At 36.2% G+C, this 20,839-nt stretch overlaps 1 protein-coding gene across 2 annotated transcripts in view; it reads right to left on the reverse strand.

Annotated features, from left to right (window-relative positions):
- The window catches only part of kek5 (leucine-rich repeat, immunoglobulin-like domain-containing kekkon 5 protein), a 213,406-nt gene that overhangs the window by 135,969 nt on the left and 56,598 nt on the right, over positions 1-20,839 (reverse strand). For both annotated transcript variants that reach the window (XM_029316135.2, XM_029316134.2), the window contains exon 2: positions 17,550-17,643. The gene's annotated coding sequence lies outside the window, so the exon portion shown is untranslated. The remainder of the gene's footprint in view (positions 1-17,549; positions 17,644-20,839) is intronic.

Here is a 20,839-nt window from a genome sequence, read left to right on the forward strand (position 1 = left end):
CGTATTAAGGTTATTGCTGCGTTATAAAATTGAAGCACGGTAAGAGAGACTAGAGGATTGATTTAACCCGATATAAAAATTATAACACGTCGAATAAATATAGTCTGAATAACAAAGTGGTAACTCTTCAACTCTTTTAATTTATATTTATTTTATAATTAGACTTCGTCTTTTTCGGCGTCGGTTCGTATACCATACATGGTCGTGTAATGAAAACGGTATCATACATAAGTTATACCGATCTCCTTTAATTAGAATGTTCCAAAATGCACGAAGTGTTAACGTTAAACAGTAATGTGCATGCAACATTAAACAGAGGTTCGCCAGATATATGCACACGCACACACAACACACATTTACTCTCCCTTGTAAAGAGATTACTATTAATAAAATAAACTTTTCGAGCTTCAGATATACATATACGATGGAAAGCTCTCGCGAGCCACCCATTTCTAATCTCGCGCGGACAACGCGGGGGTGTCTGGCATGGAAATGGTAATTTATCCGACGACCTCGCTCGCCCGCGTTTGTAACATGTAGAAGCGGGGCAACCTTGCCGTGTACCTCGTATGCCCGATTAATCATTTAGCTGCCTAATGACCTCTGCGAGATTCGGCGCGTACACGAAACGGAATGACACGGCGTTACAACATTTCGGCCCCCGACACGTTATTCCGCGTATCAAAAAGGACTCACTCTCTGTTTCTCTATTTTCGCGATACTCCTTTGAACTCGCGCGAATCTGTAATGTCGAAGCGGACGTTTGCTTTTGATCGAACTCTTACTTTACAGGGAAAGTGGTGGTGCTGTGACGATGCGACAATGACGTTATCGTTAAGGTGGTACCGAATGGGGCGATAAAGTCCGAGGTGGAATACGAATAAAGACGACAAGAAAGAGAGGATGGAAGAAAAAGAGAGACTCGTCATTGTATCACGGATATCGGCTGGGTGGCAAACAGGAGGGTTGAAAGTAGACGAGACGGACGGGTGTTTATTCCTCGTAGCTGTGGAAAACGATGCCGGAGTTGTTTGCGTGTTGCCGTTACATTTATTGGCAGCAGATACGATGATGCGTCAGATCGTTAGGAAGAAACGTTAAATAGACAGTCTTTCGCGCTATCTATCTTTCGTTCCGCTTGAAGAAGGAAGATGAGGCGAAAGAACAGGATGAAGGGAAATGCGGGATGGATAGAAAAGAGAAAAGAGGGAGGGGGAGGGGGGGAGTTTATGCGCTGATAACGGATGAAAAATGGAGAGTCACGAGGTCCTGATTAGAATCGAGAATATGAATCGATCCTTTCGATCGTCAATATTCATGGATGCGACAGCGTTCTACGGACAGAATTCTCTGTTAAATGGAGAAAAAATGATCAGGTGCCGAAGAAACAATCCAGCTTTCAAACGCGCTTCCATTTCCGTCACGGAACAATTAAAGACACGAAATTGACAGAAAGATTTACAGAATGGACACCAATGATATCGATAACTGATAATTAAAAAGGACGGAGTGGAAAATTTATATCTTTGACATACATATAGAATAAATTGCGTTTCAATGAGAAGGAAAATTAATTATTACATAATCAAATATATACACTGTAAAAAAATATGTAATATATTACACAAAAATATGTAAAATTACATAAATAATAAGTGTAAAATTAAACAATAAATAATAGAAATGTTTACCTTTTCATTATTTATCATGTAATTTTACATTTATTATTTATGTAATTTTACATATTTTTTTACAGTGTACAAATACTGAACGATAATGGACGAATGATCAATCAACAAGCAACTGTTGTTTATCAAGTGAGAATATGTTCTCGCGTGATATTTCGTATTATCACAATCTTGAATTATTTATTATAGATTTATTATAGATATTATAGATAGTCGAAGAAGTTATGGCATATCGATGCCCGGCTGAAAAGAGCGCGAAAATTATTCGAAAATACGAAATTACATGTTTTTCACACGCTGACGACAGAAACTAAATGTTGAATATCGCGGGGAATCAATTAACGCTCCACAATCAATTGCTTGTATTGTAACACGTTCGAACAGGCTGCTTTGTTTCTCATGCAGAAAATTTATTTCAATTTATTTACACTTACAATGTGCGTAAACACGACGATCCTAATTTTACAAACGTTTGCGAGCCTGTCGATGTGATATAGTCAGGCAAACGAGCGTAACGATCGCAGTTTGCCTCTTCACCATCACAGTTATATCGGTGCTTGCTCTACTGTATCTCTAGTGATATTGCCATTGGATACCATTCGATGCTGTTATCGAATGTTTACGAGACATTTAACGGTGTTTTTGATGCAAACGGGAAACTAGATAACACGCGAGCACTTTGCGTCCCTAAAAGTTATTGAATGTTAAGTGAGTGATAATTGTAATAAGAACTATTTTATTAACACGCACATAAATTACATCATATAATTTCGACGACTGATATTAATCGAGCATGAATTCTTCTTCTCTCCATTTCTCTCTCTCTCTCTCTCTCTCTCTCTCTCTCTCTCTCTCTCTCTCTCTCTTCTATATTACGTGAATAATTTTTAAAAACATGTGCAGTAAAAATTACAAGCGTGAATTAAAGCTTGGACGTTTTCGAAAAATCAGAAGAGATTTCCGCTATCGCGAGACATTTCTGCCTCATTGTTAAAAGCTTTGTGACGATTCTCGGCGAGGCGGAATACTACAGCGTAGGTAGGTACACCGAAGTTACGGTTTTTGTTACTCAGTATTTCACGCTAAAATTCAAGGAAATTACGGTTAGCGTGGTAATGAATTATTGTACGTCGGAAGCACTATTGTAAGACCGAAACTTGGAAATTGTAAAGTTGAAGATTGCAGGACATAGTCTCAGCTTGCTTAGAATAATGTACGTCACAGCTATAAATAAATAAAGGAAGTGAACGAATGGCAAGAAACAAGAGATCGCGTATCTGTATCTTATAATTTAGCGTAACATCGATTTTTTTATTTCACAGATACAATATGTAATAAAAATTATGATTGTAATTACCTCATGTGGAAATAATATAACTTTGTTGGATAAATACATTCAAGTCTTTATAAAAAAAAGCAATACCAATTTACTTATCGTTGAGTTACGTCAGAAACGTTATAATAAATAACAACAATACTCATTAAGTATCTAACCACTCAAGAGATTTAAAAGTAAAAATTGCTGTTAACACGTTAGTTAGTTTTCATCAAAGAAGAAAGAATTCTCCTCAGTCGAGAAATAAAATTGAAGCACAACTGTGCGCGAAGAAAATTGCCTTCAACTCGTCTGTGATTTCCTAGCGGGGTCGCATAAAATATTACTCGACAGATATATACCGTAGGATTCTTCGTACAACCTCGAAACGCAATGTCAGGTTGAATGCACAGCTAACCTTCTGGCAGGTAAAGCACAACAGACGCGGATCATTAACGATGCATACAGAAATTTCTCGCGGGATCCGATATCTCTTTTGTATTATTTCCTGCTCGTGCTTTCGTATATACAATATATCGCTGCAAGTGTTAATCGCCGATCTGCGTATAGAATTTTTAACGAACACGAGAACCGTTTGGGACTTTGAATTCATTCATTCTTTCGCCCGCAGCTCCTATATGATGGCGAAAAAAGAGGGAGAAAAGGCGGATAGGACAGGGACGATTTACCGATCTACCGCCAAAGGGTTTGTTTCACGGAACTGGATCTACTGTGGCCGAGTTTAATTGTATCGGCCGCGGTGGGTAGCGGAGAGCCGAAGGAACGTTCAAAGCTTACTAAGTGCACCGATATTTTTCAACGTCGAGGGGGTTCATTTTCAGGTGGATCACGTGCTCGCACGGGACCCGGTACGTGAGCGTAAGGAGGGAAAATCTGGGAGTAGATAGGGCAGAGAGCTAAAGCGGCGTAAAATTCGGCGCGATTGTATATCAGACACGCGAGCCAATTAAAACGCTCTCTCTCGAATATGACGCAGCTGTGAATAAGCGTCGGCGGTATAAATCATCTCGTTCCTATGTGTACCTACACGCAATGTCGCGCGCGTTTTTCATCGATAATCCTGGCATCTGTGCATTTCATTAAATGTATGATTGTACGGGTTAAAGTAACGAGACGTGCTGTTTTTAATGAAAAAACTTGAACACTTGCAAACGCCCGGAATCTGGATGCGCGAAAGACCTCTGCTACACGGTCATAATTGCACCAATGGCTGCAGTCGGATACATGAAAAGTAGCTGGTACGTAAGAATTAAAATGGTATTTTGCACTATGACGTGACGGCGGTAATTTGCATTGTAATGTAAGTCAATTATCGCGTGCTCCGTAACTCACGAACGTGTACATGCTACTGATCTCGGGTTTGTACATGGTCTCTCTCTCCTTGCGGGATTACTAGAAATGCACTGAGGCAGCTGTGTCTCCGTCCCCTCCGTTCGAAATGTTACATTCAAGGGGAATATAGGTGATTGGGAGGCATTCCCAAAGCTGCGCGAGATACCCATGAGTGAAATTAACGGAATTACAAAATACGCGAGGATGTAATGAGATTATGTCCGTTGTATAGTTGCTCAACTCTCTTTTTCAACAATAAGAACAACTGATATAAACCTCAAATCAAGTCCATAAATGCAGAAATAATTAACGATGTAGCAATACTTAATAAAATAAAAATATATTTATTATTGTCTTTGCAGCTTTTCAGATTATTTTAATATCTCAGAGAAACCGAAATTAAAGTTGACCTACTCATTAAAAAATTTAAATATAAATGACATTTCATGGTACATTTGCATTAATTCATTCTGCGCATGTACATATTTGAAATGGCATATTTGGTTTATGACGTAGTTATTTTTGCATTCTGAAAGCTAACAATAAAATTTACTACACATAGATTACTACAATTTGGAGAGAAAAAAAATAGTTTCTATAAAAAAAATTAAATTAATTCTATAAGCATTCCATTTCACGTAATTTATACATTTTCAGATTTCTCGAATGAATAGGACAATCTACTTGGTACGTGTGATCTTACTTGAATATTCAGCACAATTAACTGCAATAACTCGGAGGGGCCACCGTATCTTGCATCGCGTGGAAATAGTTACAAATGATAGTGGTCGCGGTTACGTCGCAGTCAGTTTTAAAATTCAAGACAATGGTATTAATCTCACGGCTTTTGTAAACTCTTTCTTCCAATTCATTAAAACTTCGACGTCCGATATGCTGAACAAGTAAAGGGAGAGGGAAGAAAATTACGGTCCTACTGGCACCACGGAAAGGGGTGCATAACTCCCCCAGTTCCAAACTCGCTCGCAGCATCGCTCGGGTATAAACGAACGACTCGCTGAGAGAAACGGGCTGGCGTTTTATAATTAAGAAGGAATTGTAGATATAATCCAGTGGATATCTAAGGCTTCTCTTCTTTCCTTATCCTTCGTATTTTTGTAGATTTAAAAGAATTCGTCGAAACGAGCAATACCTCGCGGACATGTAATAATTAATGATCGATAATAGAGCACAGACCGATACGTTTTATTGACGATTTACTACGATTCCGTATATTTTTCGTTTATTTTTGGTGAATGTCTGCGTTATTAATTTTTTCCCATATTAAATTAATGGAAAAAAATTCGTTATAATTAAATGACTTGAAACATATAATACATTCCAACATCCTAAATATAATGAATTACAATTAACGCGCGGAATTTGCTGCGATCAACGATTCTCTTTAATTAGACACATTAAATAAATAATTAACATATTATGTGTGGCACACATTCGTTCCTAAACTCTATTTGTAAAATGCAAATTTATTTATATATTTTTCTTCCATTATCAATTATCTTCAAAATAAATCTAATTTCGTTGATATTTGTTCTTTTATTTGAAAAGGGTGAGAATCTACTTGTGGAAGTTTTCATAAATATTATATTTCAGAGCAGAAAGTAATTAAGCATTAAAAGAAACTTTTATGGTTAAGACTGCACGATATTTTCCGTCAGCGGACAGTTCCGGCAAAATGACAAATGGCGAGAGGAGACCTGGCGGAGCCTAGCGCGCGTTTATATATAGGATTAAAAGAAACGGATACAAATGAAAATCGGGAGTTCTTCGCTCCGATGCATATATCGCGTGGTAGCTCTTTCCACGGACACCAGTTTTAATCTGCACTGTGGTTTCTATACCTGTTATATGTTTGTAAGATTTGCAGCCGAAACGTTTGGAAAAACGGAAGCGCGGAGAAAGAGAAGGTGACGAAGATAAAGAGAGAGAGAGAGAGAAAGAGAAAACGGAGTACAATGACGTGCGGAAGGACAATTATTATGAAGCCGTGCGTAATAAACGACAATCATCCAATCCAGAAATAGCACATTTATCACGCTCATACGAGTCTCTAGAGTCTGAACTGCTGGGTATAACGACTCAACGTCGTCGTTTTCCGACTATTTCCGTCGCGCAGACTCGACAACCCGGTACCATTCTTCCGATGCTGAGTCACGCGTGGCGCAAATTTTTGTTCCAAAGTTGGTTTGAATGATTCAGAGTCGGTGAATGTGGCAAGCAAACATTTTCGCGCTTAGACATATACAAGCATACAAAAATTCTGCATATCTAAAATATTTATTTCTTCTTTTGCCTATTGTTTAATTTTTATATTGACATTTTGTAATTTTTTAAAATTAGTTTATATGTATTTTTTAAAGCATATATATATATATATATATATATATATATATATACATGGTGTCTCAGAATTACCGTATCACGCGTTAATGGGAGATTCCTGAGGCGATTTTGAGACAATTTTTCCTCAACGAAAATGTCCAGGCACCAATAATTTTCGAATTATAAATGTTTGAAAATAAAAGCTATTTTGTAAACTAAGCCTTGTAAAAATAAATTATTAACAAAACTGCATTTTTTAGTTAATTTCAGGTAAAGTTTACTTTAATAGAATTTTAATTTAAGGCTTAGTTACAAAGATACATGATTTCAAAAATTGGGAACATTAAAAAAAATGATGACCTTTCTCGACAAAAATTTTAGCTGAGGAAAAATCGTCTCCAAATCGCCTCAGGAATGTCCCATTAACGTGTGATACGGTAATTCTGAGATACCCTGTATATATCTTAAATATCGATAAGAGAAAAAAGTTTCAAAATAATCCTACTTGGCAGATAAAAATGTATCTTTTAGGTCTCTTTTAGTGATAAATGTTCTCGAAACGATATCGCAGTCTCCATTTCTTTGCAAAAGAGATAGTTCACCGTTCTAGCCTAAACGACGGTAAAGGTATATGTAACCTTAGCGCATTGGTGATCCGGACGAGCGATATGGAAAGCAGAAACGAGGACGAGTAGACGACGGAGGTGCACAGCTGACGAAGATCCGCTACACGAGCACTAAACGATCAGTCCCGGTTACCCGAGCTGTCACGTTCAGGAAAAATATTTCTCAGTTTCCTCGGCTATGGTCGCTCTCGAGAGTAACCGTTCGTTGTGTGTATCTGCTCGTGTATATGTGTGACAGTCGAACTCGCGTTTACGTGTGTGCTCCAAGTACGTGAAGTAGATATTGCCAGGGGTAGTTGCCCTGAAAAGAGAGGAGGATCTATCGGATACGCTACTTGAAGACACGTTTTCGCGACGAGAGAGGACCACGGCGGAAATCAGCAAGTCGCCGAACTTCTTCATCGAAGTGCATTGCAGTTGCGACAAAGGGATTTACAGTTGGCTCGTTATCCGCGATGTTGTTGCTTGTTCACCGATGACTTCCCTCTTTAAGCTGCCCCGTGTTGTTCTCCTCTCGCGTTCACTTCATTAGATACTTTTCCGTGGAAGACATCGAACTACTTTGCCGCTCGAGATTACTTCCTCGCGGAAACCAATTTGTACCGAGAGAAAGGAATTTTCTTACCGGAACGGAGATGGGCCATTGTACTTATGCAAAAGCTGTTATCGCGCGCGAAGAACATCATGTCGGTACGATGAGTATCAATGAGGATACTTGGAAAGTCATTGCGCAGCTTTATCCAACAGAGTCCGTAACGATTATTTGCAGATCATATATGAATAATATATGTTAAATGAGATTTTTACGTTACACGTATTTAAACCATTACTGAATAATCCCATTATTATTCAGGTTTCAATAAAAATAAATGTATTATAAAAACAGATAATAAAATGCAATTTAATTCGACTAAAAACTGACTATTCATTTATTGAAAATAAGTACACACTACGTTTCGACCCACATTGTGGTCCTTTTCAAGTGTTGTTCTTATTCAGCAATTACATTAATTAACTGTTAGCCACAGTAGCTAACAGATTGTCGATATAACAGGACAACTTTCATGTTTCTATTTTTAATTAATGTAATTGCTGAATAAGAACAACACTTGAAAAGGACCACAATGTGGGTCAAAACGTAGTGTGCACTTATTTTCAATAAATAAATAGTCAGTTTTTGGTCGAATTAAATTGCATCTTATTATCTGTTAAAATTTTATCACTGGCGATCAACAATTAATTGTGAAGGTATTATAAAAAATTCAAGACTATTTAAAACTTTGATAATTTTTATAATCTAGAATATATAAGTGTTGTGTAAAATGTTTTGTGATTATATATTAGAGATAATTTTATTGTAAAATTGTAATTGAGATATTTAATCGATATTATCCTCATCTAAATCCAGTGTCCAGTCCGCGCATACAATAGGTATAATATCGACCTATACAATGTATAGTTTGATACGAATTAATACCATCGTTAGTGCACAAAGCACGCCATATTATCGCGTATGACCGTATAAATTATATTGGTAAATACATGTTTTTATTGTCTCCCATCACCATTCTAGTGCACGCGCTTATTGCGCTCTAAATTATTTACGCTTACGTGCCTATTATTTATTGCCGCTCATCGTATTATTCTATTGTATCCGCGAGAGCGCGAGTTAATGTCCATAGACACGCGACGAATGATGAATTATTACAACACCTAGTAAATGTTAAAGATAGGTGAACTTACAACGTTGTAATTGGAACAACCTCGTGCATGTGAAATTCGCGACGCGAATAAGCGACGATAAATCTTCTTGCGTCGACATTATTTTCCAAACGGCAGCCTCTTCAGCTTTGAAGAGGTTCATCCTTACTTAATTGCGCATATTATTTTAGCAGAGCGCGACTAATTACCTGAATATGAAGTTATTACTTGAACAAGACTGCGTACGAAACTGAGTTTAAATAGCAGTAGTTGTCTAATGAAGAGATAGAGATCGAGAGAGAAAGAGAGAGAAAGGCGCACTTGTAATCATTCATATTTGAGATGATCAAGTAAGTTGCTCTTTTTCTTTTTTTGTACTAGATAAATGACAAATCTCATTGCGCGATTGAATAAAAATCTTCTTTCAATAAAGACTCAATATCGGAATTGTGTCACTCCGAGTTTGGAAATATACAATTAAAATGGTAAGCGTTATTTCACACGTATAGCGGATTTTGGATATGTACGAATATATGAATGTCGTTGCAATATATCATTCAGATTACAATATTTATATAAATTATAACTTCAATTTTTGTCTTGACACTTCGAAATTTGGCGCATTGTATAATCCTGAAATTCGACTCGCGTTGTCTACTAAATCTCTAACGAAGATCCCAAGCGACACGAGAAATTTACGACAGGCGTCAGAGAAACGGAAGACAGGCATCCACGAAACTTGAGTAAAATTCTATCCATCTGTAATAAGTCGCTTCTCGAATATTCTTGATACCCTTATACTTTATTGCGATCTCTGTAACGCATGTCATACATTATGGATATCGTAATAAAATATAAGCATTATGATACATATATGTATCACGTCATTTTTTTTACGAGAAAAGGAATAAATATCGAATTTGCCCGAAAAGAAATAAATATCGAAAATACCAAATTTAAAAAATCATCTCATTAATCCAATTTCAATATTTTCCATCTTTTTATTTAAATATTTCTCTATCTTATTATTATGTTATTTCAAAAACAGAGGCATTTTAATAACGCGTATCTCGAACAAATTTGATTCTTGCGTAAACATGTAAAATACAATTAATCAGCAATTGCCACTTCTATGATAAATGTGTAATAGAACGCTGTTTTAATAAGAAACAAGATTGGGTGTCATTTTTTAGATACGGCTATCTTTTCAATTAGTTTGACAGTAGAAACACAAAGAACAGTTTTGCATAATAGCGAGCGGAAACACTTTTATCCGGATAATATCGCTGCAAAACGTTCTCTTTTAGACTGTCACCATGTAAATGCATACCGCCTGGTGAAATTTATATCCTTTTTAAGATAAATTTAACACGTAAAATAGAACTCTTCCGGAATAAATTAAACTTTAATTGAAGTAAAATCTAACTTCTTGCACCAAATACTCGTATATCGTATAGGATATATTTTTTCTCTGCATGATATTTAATTCTTGCGAATTAATCGTTCAATTGAGTACAAAAAATGTATTCTACTCGGTATTCTAGAATATATTAAAAGATATTTACGCAAAAAGACACTCGTCGATGAGTCGAGAAATTTGTACTTTTTTAATTTTTCAAAATTTCAATATAATTGATAAAGTTCTGGCTCTCGTCTTTTTAAAGAAGAATCGTGGGAAATTATCATATCCATTGTAAATTTTTAATTTTTAATATCTTTAAATAGCTCTCATTTTCGTTAAGTAACTTGGCCGAAACTTTTTCTATTTAAGTTCTTTATTATAGATATTGAATTCTGTTTAATATATACGATACGGTTATTGTTACCTTCCGAGAATATCAATCGATCGCGTCTTCGCTCTTTCTATTGTCTGTTATTTTATCCCTATCTAACCGTTGTGCTTGTCTCATTTGACAAAACAATTCTGTACATATAACCTATTCCCCGAAGTTTCAACGTCATCAATACATCTTGTTATTAATTCCATCGAGATAATCTATCGTCTGTCGAAATCGATATATTGTATATCATGAGGACGTTTGTACCTAATAATTATGCTCTTTATAAATAAAGAACTGTTACCAAACATTCGTATATCAAGATTTCTCTCTCTCTCTCTCTCTCTCTCTCTCTCTCTCTCTCTCTCTCTCTCTCTCTCTCTCTTTCTTACATATAAAACCGAATATAACAAATAAAGAATATTAGTCAAATTTCTTTGCGAGTTAGTTGTCGCTAACGCTTTTTTACGCTCATGAGTGCAAATAAAACGGACCAACAAAGAATATTACGAGTGTTCTCCAATGTTTCCCAAATTTTTATATAAGATATATGAAAGTGCGTATATGTCTTTATACGTTACCATGCAGATAAAATATTTTACGTAAGAAAGAATTATCGTTATTTGTCAATCATTATCGAATAGATGATACTCTGTAATTTATGTCGCAAAACCAATTTCGTTGAGAAACCGTCTAAGTAAGCTACTTGAAGTACCGACTCGTATCGATCGTTAAGCAAAATGGAGGCAATTAAATAAAATGGTTACGTTCGAAAATGCTCGCCGTTGTTTCCCGACTTCCATTATACTCGCGCGAAAGTCGATACACGAGTTAGGGTAAAATACATAGGTATTTTATCAAGCACCCATTGCAAATGTTAAGAGCAACTGGCTGGTGAGAAAAGAGAGACCTGGTATTTACGGCTCACACATTTCACATTAAAGTCCGAATGAATTCTTACCATATTGAATAATAAAATATCGTTCCGTCAATTTCAGTCGAGAGATCGTTATAACGAAAATATGTACAGTCTAACAAAAACTGACAAAAATTGCAAAAATTTATTAAACGAGAATACGTTTCAAAAATCATATTTTTAATGATACATGAGAGAAATTTTAAATCATATCACATATTTATTACGATTCTGCCGTCAGCAATTTATTTCGTGTATTTTGGTGTATATTGAAATCATTAACGTCAGCAGTTGATGCGTGTGAGTGTGACAATGTGGATGTATGTATGTGTAACAAGGCAGAAAGGTTTGTTCTCTCTCAAGGCGAGCAAATAATTTTTTGAACCTTTGATCTTTTCTTTTAGCGCAGTGCCGGCGTATCGTTCCACGAAGATTAATGTATGTCACACGCTCTCTCGCATAAGAGCGACTCGTAATCTCCGCGAAGGAAAAAGAATCACGTTAGCCGGATTTCGCTCGTGTTTCCCGAGATAACGCGATTTTTTTGTCGGATGTGCGAATCATAAACTTGCAGCAACGGCCAGCCGCGAGCTAGGAAAAAGATGCAAAAAAAAAAAAAAGAAACAGAAAAGCGAGCAAAAGAAAGAAAAAAAGATACAGCCGCAAACAAGGGGCAGCGCCAGCAGCCAAGCAACACGCTACTTAAGCATGACGCAAAAGGGTGAATATCAGGCCGTAAAGGGAATTTACATGGACTCTGGTAAAGTATCGCGAACTTCCGCATTGAAGAAACTTGGAGTTCTATATCCCGAGCGGTATCGAGGGTTGCGGCGAAGGGGTACGGATCGGGGAAAGGTACGAGAGATAGAGGAGACAAGAGCGGTGAGAAGTGACTGTCGGGAGATGGAACGGTGTGCGGCGAACGATGCGATGGTGCAATAACTTTCGTCACCGAGAATTTCCAATATCACCGTCCGCAGTTATTGACGGACCGTAAACACGCCGAATGGTGATCTAAAATCGCGCGGAAAATGAGGATGCGTATATACGATCAATGACTCGCGCAGTGGCCGCTGATAGCGCAACCAGGGTTCGGGAAAATATACGCGCAATTATACGGTACTGCTGCTGTGCCGTCACGGCCATTTTCATCGATGAGTGATAAATCGCATCCTCCGCGCGCAAACTCATCCGCGGAAAGGGTTTCTTCTGTTAGCCGCGTTCCCATCCGCGAATTCGAATCGAAATGTATTATATATCTGGAAATGCGGCGCGCAGACTTGCCGCTCACATTAATCGTTGTTCAATCCAGATCATATTATATACCATCATCGATCGTTCCGTTTATTAAACAACGTTCGGGATAACTGCGTTCGCGCTCGGGAATACGCGAATACGAGATTACCGCGAATGAGTAACGAAGGAAAAGCAATTGTCGCGAATATCGAATATATTCGAATGATACATTCGGAGTTTTACGACAGGGAAAAATATATAAATACGTTTCACGTATGTGGAGCATGAAAAAATTTGATTTTGCAAATGTTATATACGCGGAATAATAATCAATTCAACGTTCAAATAGTTATACGCTGTAAAATAAAAAAAGATAAATTTTTTCCTAATTCATTTTCTAATAACTGCTATTAGGACCTCAATTTGTTTCTTTCATCATAAAAATTTTTCTTTAATCTTCCTCGATTGATAGCTCGATGAAAACTGAATCTTGTGAAAATCAAAAAATTACAAGAGTAAATGTGCATAAATGAAGAACGTCAAAGGTTTAGAACTTCCTTTGACGTTTAACCAAAATGAGATGTCGACAATAAAATGAGGAAAGTATAAAGCAAGATTCTCTAATGCGTACCTCGCGGTGTCGCGCGACAAAATGGAAACCATACTTCAATGGGAAAACTAGCGCGTAGCACGAGAATTACATTAAAAACTCGCGTGATCTTCTGCACGAAGGTTAACTGCATCAACCTTCGTTCCGCGTGCGCGCAGTAACGTTGGAAAATAACAGTGTCTCATTAAAAGCGGGTCGGGGCACAAAGGCTTAGACGACTCTTACGAGAGTAGGTACACCGGGTCAAACTCGATCAACTATTTTTTAATTCGCGCCGAGGAAAATCCATTTCGGACGCGAAAGTTTCGCAAAGTTGTACACACGCATGACCGAATTCCGAGTATCACCGTGGACGAATTAATTAAAACTTTCGGGCCGATGCACTTTGCCGTATTAATATCACTCGATCGCAAGCAAGCACGTCCGAGTCCGAGAGAGCGTTTACAAAGGGGAATATAGTGAAATGAAGGAGCCGCACCTCCTGAGAAACGGCACACGCTGTTAGAAGATAGGATCCTCGACGCTGTGACGCAGTGCGCGGCGTCTTCGGGATAAAAAATAGTGGCATAAATCCCGTAGGAAATCGATCTCGCGTCGTTTTTTTTCCTCGCCCTGGAACCCTTCTCCTTGACACACGCAAGATTTACTCGCGGCCAGGAACCAATTTCACCTCTCCATCCGTCATATATCCACCTGATTAGGCGATTTGTTGCAGCCGGATCCTCCTGGGGAACACGGCGTGTCATCCCGATTCTTTCTCCAGAATCGAGACCGAGAAATCTGGGCATTCGTAATCGATGTCCGTTATTCCGCGGGCATGTTCGAGTTTCCTGCGCTTGGTTTCACTTTGAACGAGTTTTTCCGTTTTAGATATTGAAAGTAAAACTTACGTACACACATTTTCTATCGGGATATCGATTCGATAAGTGTTTATACTTGTGCAATTTATCATGAGAAATTAGAAATAGCAAGCTAGTTCACTCAAGTAAATAGTAAATAGAAGTAGTATTAATACTTCACAGGAATAGTAAATATTATAAATTGATTAAATTTGTTTTTACGGATGCAAGATTACTTCCAATTAATTTTACAAACTCATGATGATGTAATATATATGTCAATGTTTGCACGCTAGTTATATTCCGTTAGAATTATACTGCAGCATTACATCGCATATACGATACGTCACCATCAGAGAACATGTATAATATAGCATTACTAGGTCGCGCTTACATTAATCAAATTTGTCATACCAAAGTGTATAATTCTCTCTCTCTCTCTCTCTCTCTCTCTCTCTCTCTCTCTCTCTCTCTCTTCCTTTCCTTCTCTCTCTCTCTCTCTAACGTTGCATTTAATTTCTTAACATAGAGCGAATAGAGTACTGAGAGAAGTTAATTTTACATCTCACAGTAAGGAAAGAATTTAAGGATGTTTGAAAAAGTAATCAACCAGTGCATCAAAGCTCACGGAAGTTCGGTTACGCATTGAATACCTTCCCAAAAAACGCCTGAATCCTAAATTCTCTTTATATCTCTCCACGACGCAATAATGTTAATTCCATTAGAGCAAGCTCAATGCTAATCCGCGGCACGTGAATCATCATAAATTACGCGAATCGTGAACGTTATTATTAAAGATAATGAGACAAACGTCAGGAGAGAGAGAGAATTATGTCTACACACAATTTCTCAGTCAACAAAGATCGATTCGACGAGACGGATCCAGATGTCTAGACGCGCGTCCGGCCAGCTGATGTCCGACGCGAATTAATTACTAAACTCGCAGGCGGACTTCAGTGCCCATGCAGATGCAATGTAAAGCTACCCTTTATCCATCCGGTAGAATAGTTTGAGATGCGAATTTGGCTCGCAAATTGCATTACATACGCGGGACACGTCACGGCGAGAGTCTTTCCTCCGACCGAGGCGCAACGCGGGAGCATCCGGGCGCGGCCGTGCCGATAAAATTCAGGACTGCGAGCCTCGGGACGGCGAATTTTGCTGCATCGGGCGCGTCGTGTCGCGTCTCGCGTCGCGTCGCGTCGACGGTAACCGGGAGGACGGGCGAGCCCGGGGACTCGTTCCATCGGTCTCCCTCGTCTCGTACGTCTCGTCTCGTCTCGTCTCGTCTCGTTCCGTCCCGTCTCTCGGGCGCGTGCGAGAGAGTAGTGTACAGCAATCCCAAAATATTCCGGAGTGGTGATATTTTCTGGACATACGCAACCGACAACCGGTCGCGTTCCCGCGTACATGCGCCCGGGCAATTTATACCGGCAGCCTTTTGAATTCAGCAAACGGCCAACCGGGCGCGGAATTTTAAACAATTTGCCGCATGACAGTTCCTACAAGGTCCGTGAAATCCGCACGGATTTTACGTATCGCGGGAGAGGGCGGGGGCGAATAGAGAAAAAAAAAGATAAATAGTTATAAAAGATATATTGGGAGTTATGTATATTTCATACACTCTATGTGCATAGTATTTTGTGCTAAATATTATACACGCGCGAAATAATCTGTCATTGCGTATATATCGTCTAGATATCTGACTAGACGTTTAAAGTTCTTTTTAAATTATTATATAGAAAAGATCGAGACCAACGTCAATCATTTTCATCAAGTGTCTATCTAATCGAAAATTATCAGGAATTATCGCGAATCTTTTATATGGAATTTCAGTCACGGCTTAACCTCAATAATGAGATATATTGGGAAGAACAAATTGATCGCCGCTCTAAATAAAGGAATGAATTAAAGGTAATTTTATATTTAAAAGCAGTAATTTTCGCGACATTTAATAGTCACCGAATTCAAATCAACTAAATTTCGAACGTGTCAGATATAATTAAGTATGCAAAAATAGCATGAATTGATCATTTCTATCCATTCCAAAAATGTAACGTGCAAATGCCATGTTAAAAGTTTCTCATCGTGTAGTTTAATTACAGGAAACTCAAAACATAATATTCCGCAGAATTATAATGAGAAAATTTCGATTCGAAACAATTGACACTTTCGCTAGCGTGTGATCGATCGATCCTTTTTGAATGCGACAAACGCGCGAGCGCGATCCGAATCCGTTCAGCCGTACATTGTTACGAATGCAACACTCGCAATATGCATTCTTCCGAACGGTGCTCTGGAGGGCGTAAAACTGAAAATAGGCGCGAGATGCAGACGCGCGTTTTTCACAGCATTCGCGTGCATTCGACGAAATGTCATCTCGAGAAGAAAATCCGGTTAAATCTGATATATCTAAAGCGCGGCCGAATAATAAAAACGCGCGCGCGTATAGATAAATCTTTAGTCCGTACCAATCAAAACTTATATATAACTATACCGTATTTGGCACACACGGTTGCGTTGCGATTTATTTTATTGGCTAAAATGCTGAAGGTGAAAGTTTCCCGATACGCGCAATAGTTTAAAGCTTTACGTCAGCTATTGTAATTTAGCCCGTTTGACTTGTATCGAAAATGTATCATCTTATCCCATAAATCATCAGCGCCAACATTTCGAACACGGCGCAAGACCAGCATCTAATCGCCGTATGTGGCAATATCCGTGGTGGAATATAACGCTGATAAGAGTGCTGAATCAAATATATGGAGCAACCGATACGCCAAGTCTTATCGCGGGCGACTCATTGATTTATCATGCGTCGAGTACTCGCTTCGTACGATAATAACCGATAACGAGCCGTAAGGTAAATTTCTAGGTATAACGGATCGATAATATTAGCTTTCATTTCTGTTGGCGCTTCGCAATTTCTATGTGTGAGCCAGCCATGTATAATTACGCGCTTCGTCATTATAACATGCATCGTGTTAATAAAAAATTTTAATCAAAAATGTGTGTCTCTCGTAAGTATACGCGTACTAACGCGCACAGAAATGCATACAAGCTTCAGCTCGGAAGTTAATTTAATTTCAGAGAGATATTGTTGTAAATATATATATATACAGATATACGCATATACAGAATACTTACCAGAGACGAAGAAACGCCGGGATGATTAATGCTTCCAGGCTATTATAGTCGCTTTCGTACCACAAATAGTATTATCCCATTTACGGAGAGCAATCTGAAACAAAAAGATGTAATCGTAAATTAATATATAGCTAATTTTATTAAACAAGATATGGATGGATAATATTTTTAGTATCAACATACCGGATTTTTAATGATAACATAGTTAAGAAAATACTTTAACGACCCTTGCGATTCTACCTTTGGGTATATCGATCGAACACGTGACTCGGTCACGAAACGCACGCGAAACATATTTTCGTTTTAATCTCTTCAAGAGTATTAATACTTATGTGTTAATTTTAGTGTATGAAATCTTTTTACGAATAGTTAATTTTAATTCACACTATATAGGCTATATATGGTAGGTATGTCTATATTATTTTTCTAAGGTTTGACATTTTTTTACATTTTTCTGTTTTGTTTGTAACAATTATAAATATATTTTAAACAAATATAATTTAAAAAAATAAAATATTTTCCCGACTTCAAAAATCCATCCATGAAAAGCTTAATTATACAGAGAAAAAGCAAATTCACTACAACATTATTTGGTGGTTTCTGTGTCGTAACTAAATTACAAAAAGTATAAAATTTTCATTGTATCTATGCATGTGTATGCGTAGGTATGTGTACGTGATCACAATTAACAAAATAAATTATAAATGCAAAGTCTAAATACATGCACATAAATTAAATGTGCGCAAATATCTTTATAGGCTTTTAAGTAACAAAACCGAATGTTGCACGCAATAATAGTGAGTGCAAGATATAATCGTATTATATTTTGTAATTAAATAATGGAACAGCCTACACACAACAACTAATTAGCACTTAATAGCGAGATGGATTAAAATATAAATATCGTACATGCCAGCATTGTTATGGTAAAATTATATCTGCGTTGATCTGGAACAAATTAATGCCCCGAGCTGATCGTTTTTATTTTTAAAGCTGTGTAAATAATAACATCACTATCGATAATGTTAAATTGGAGGAGATCGTAACACATGAATTTTTTTTTTAAACAAAATTTTACGTCAAAACAAAATTCGCGATATAAAGAAAATCTTGCGAATAAAAAATACAAATTGCATTTAACACAAACAGTAAAATGTTAAAATAAATGTGTGTATATATTTATATAAAACAATTTTGTAAAAAAAAAAAAAAAAAAAAAAAAACTAGTTGTAAGATAATACAATTCAGTGTTACGTTAACGGATCAATTCTCGCGAATATGACGCAATCTTTTTCTCTAGCGATTTTATTGTTGTGTTCATCTTTCTATGATTGTAATTGATTTAAAAAGAAGGTCGAAGTTTACCAAGTTCAAAAATAAAAGAATACGGCCATAAAGTAAAAAGCAATAAAGAGTCCAAAAAAGAATATTGTATCGAATCAGAAAGTCATGAACTCTGTTAGCTCATATAAATATAAATAAAAATGAAATTTTTTTTAAACGCCAAGTTAGTTTTTAAATGACGCTATCAAAGAAAGTTTATGAGATTTTCCAACTCTTCATTTAAATTCATATCCGCATTTAATTTACATTCGCTATTCATGCAGGCATGTATATGTGATGGGTTTTTAAGATTTTAATTTACACTTTCTTTGTTTTTCCATTTGTAATATCATTCATAATAATTTTATTCCCATATTTAATTATTGCTTGTTATTTTTATAGCATATAAATTAAATCTCTCACCATTAAAATATAAAATATATATCTTTTTCTTTGTAACAATAATTTTACTAATTTCGTATATTTCATTTATATAATACCTTTTAGAAGAAACGCATATATATATAATACATATAATGATTTTATTGTATATATTTTTATGGTCTGTCTCCTTCTTTTTCTCTCTCCTTCCCTTCTTTTCTCTTTTTTCTTTTCTTTCTCAGATGAAAAAGATAATAAAATATTAAATATCAAATTAATAATATTTTATATTTTCCAGAAATATGTTAAAATAAACCATGAGAAATTAAAAATAATTAATTCTATTTACAATAATTTACTTTTATTTTTTATTAGAAATATGATTTCGCGGTTTCTCTATGATTCTGTATATATACAGAAAACATTAATTATAGTTATAATTTGATTTTCTTCTATAGCAACGATACATAGCTTTATGCAATTGAATTTTGTGCAATATTATTTCAATATTCTTAAGATATTTATACATCAGAAAAAAAAATTAAATATTATATTTTTATTTAATAACTGCACGTATATGTAACAATAAGATTTTATCTCTTTTGTATTATTTTTCGAATATTTTAATCATATTCTATTACAGAGAATTTAATTTTAAACTTTATGCGTTTTAATATTAACATTTTTAAATATGGTATTTATTCTCTCCGTCAATAAATATTTTACTTTATAAAATAGAGACAAAATATCACAAAATTAAAATATATAAAAATAAAATATTTTATTTTAAAAACGTAATATATATATATATATATATATATATATATATATAAATGTCAGAATTAATTGAATGTGAATGATATGAAAAGTCTAAATCATTATTTGCTATAATAATATTTTTCTTAGCGCAACTTAAATTTTTTTAACAACTTATAAAAAACTTTTTATTAGTTCTCAACTTTTTTCTTATATTTTGCTTATTTTATATTTTATTTTATTTTATTTATACCAAGAAAATTATTTGCGTAATTTATGCGCTATAAAGAACAATTTTTTCAACTCTTACAACAAGAGTGGAAGAGAATGCACAATAGTATACAAGTACACTTTTTAAAGATAATTTTCCTATGTCCAGTTATGAGCTGCAATAAAATATTACAATACAGAAGTGAATTTTAGGGAATTCGAAATCTATATATTTAGCGAAAAAGGAAACGATTGGATTGAAAATAAATATTGGTAAAATTTTCTTCGGCGTACGAACGAAGAATGAATCAGTATATATATATATATATATATATATATATATATATATATATATCGGGAGAAAGCTACTCATAAATCTGCACGATGGTTATGACGAAGCGTGACTCGCGACATAAGGGAGGAAAAGTAGAGGTTACAGATTGCGAAGTTGAGGGCGGATCTCGGTGGCCGACCGACGACGCAGACGACGGCTACGGCGGACGGGATAAAGAATTCGGAATTCGATTCGACGATCGTGTAAGTTTCTATGCGAACGAGCACGGCTCGGATTCACTTGCACATACGTGAAGCAGGCTCGGAAGAAGCAGCGTTTCGGAGAA

This window comes from Nylanderia fulva, unplaced genomic scaffold (genome assembly GCF_048542155.1).
Source record: "Nylanderia fulva isolate GAGA-0341 unplaced genomic scaffold, ASM4854215v1 Scaffold7, whole genome shotgun sequence".
NCBI lineage: Eukaryota > Metazoa > Arthropoda > Insecta > Hymenoptera > Formicidae > Nylanderia > Nylanderia fulva.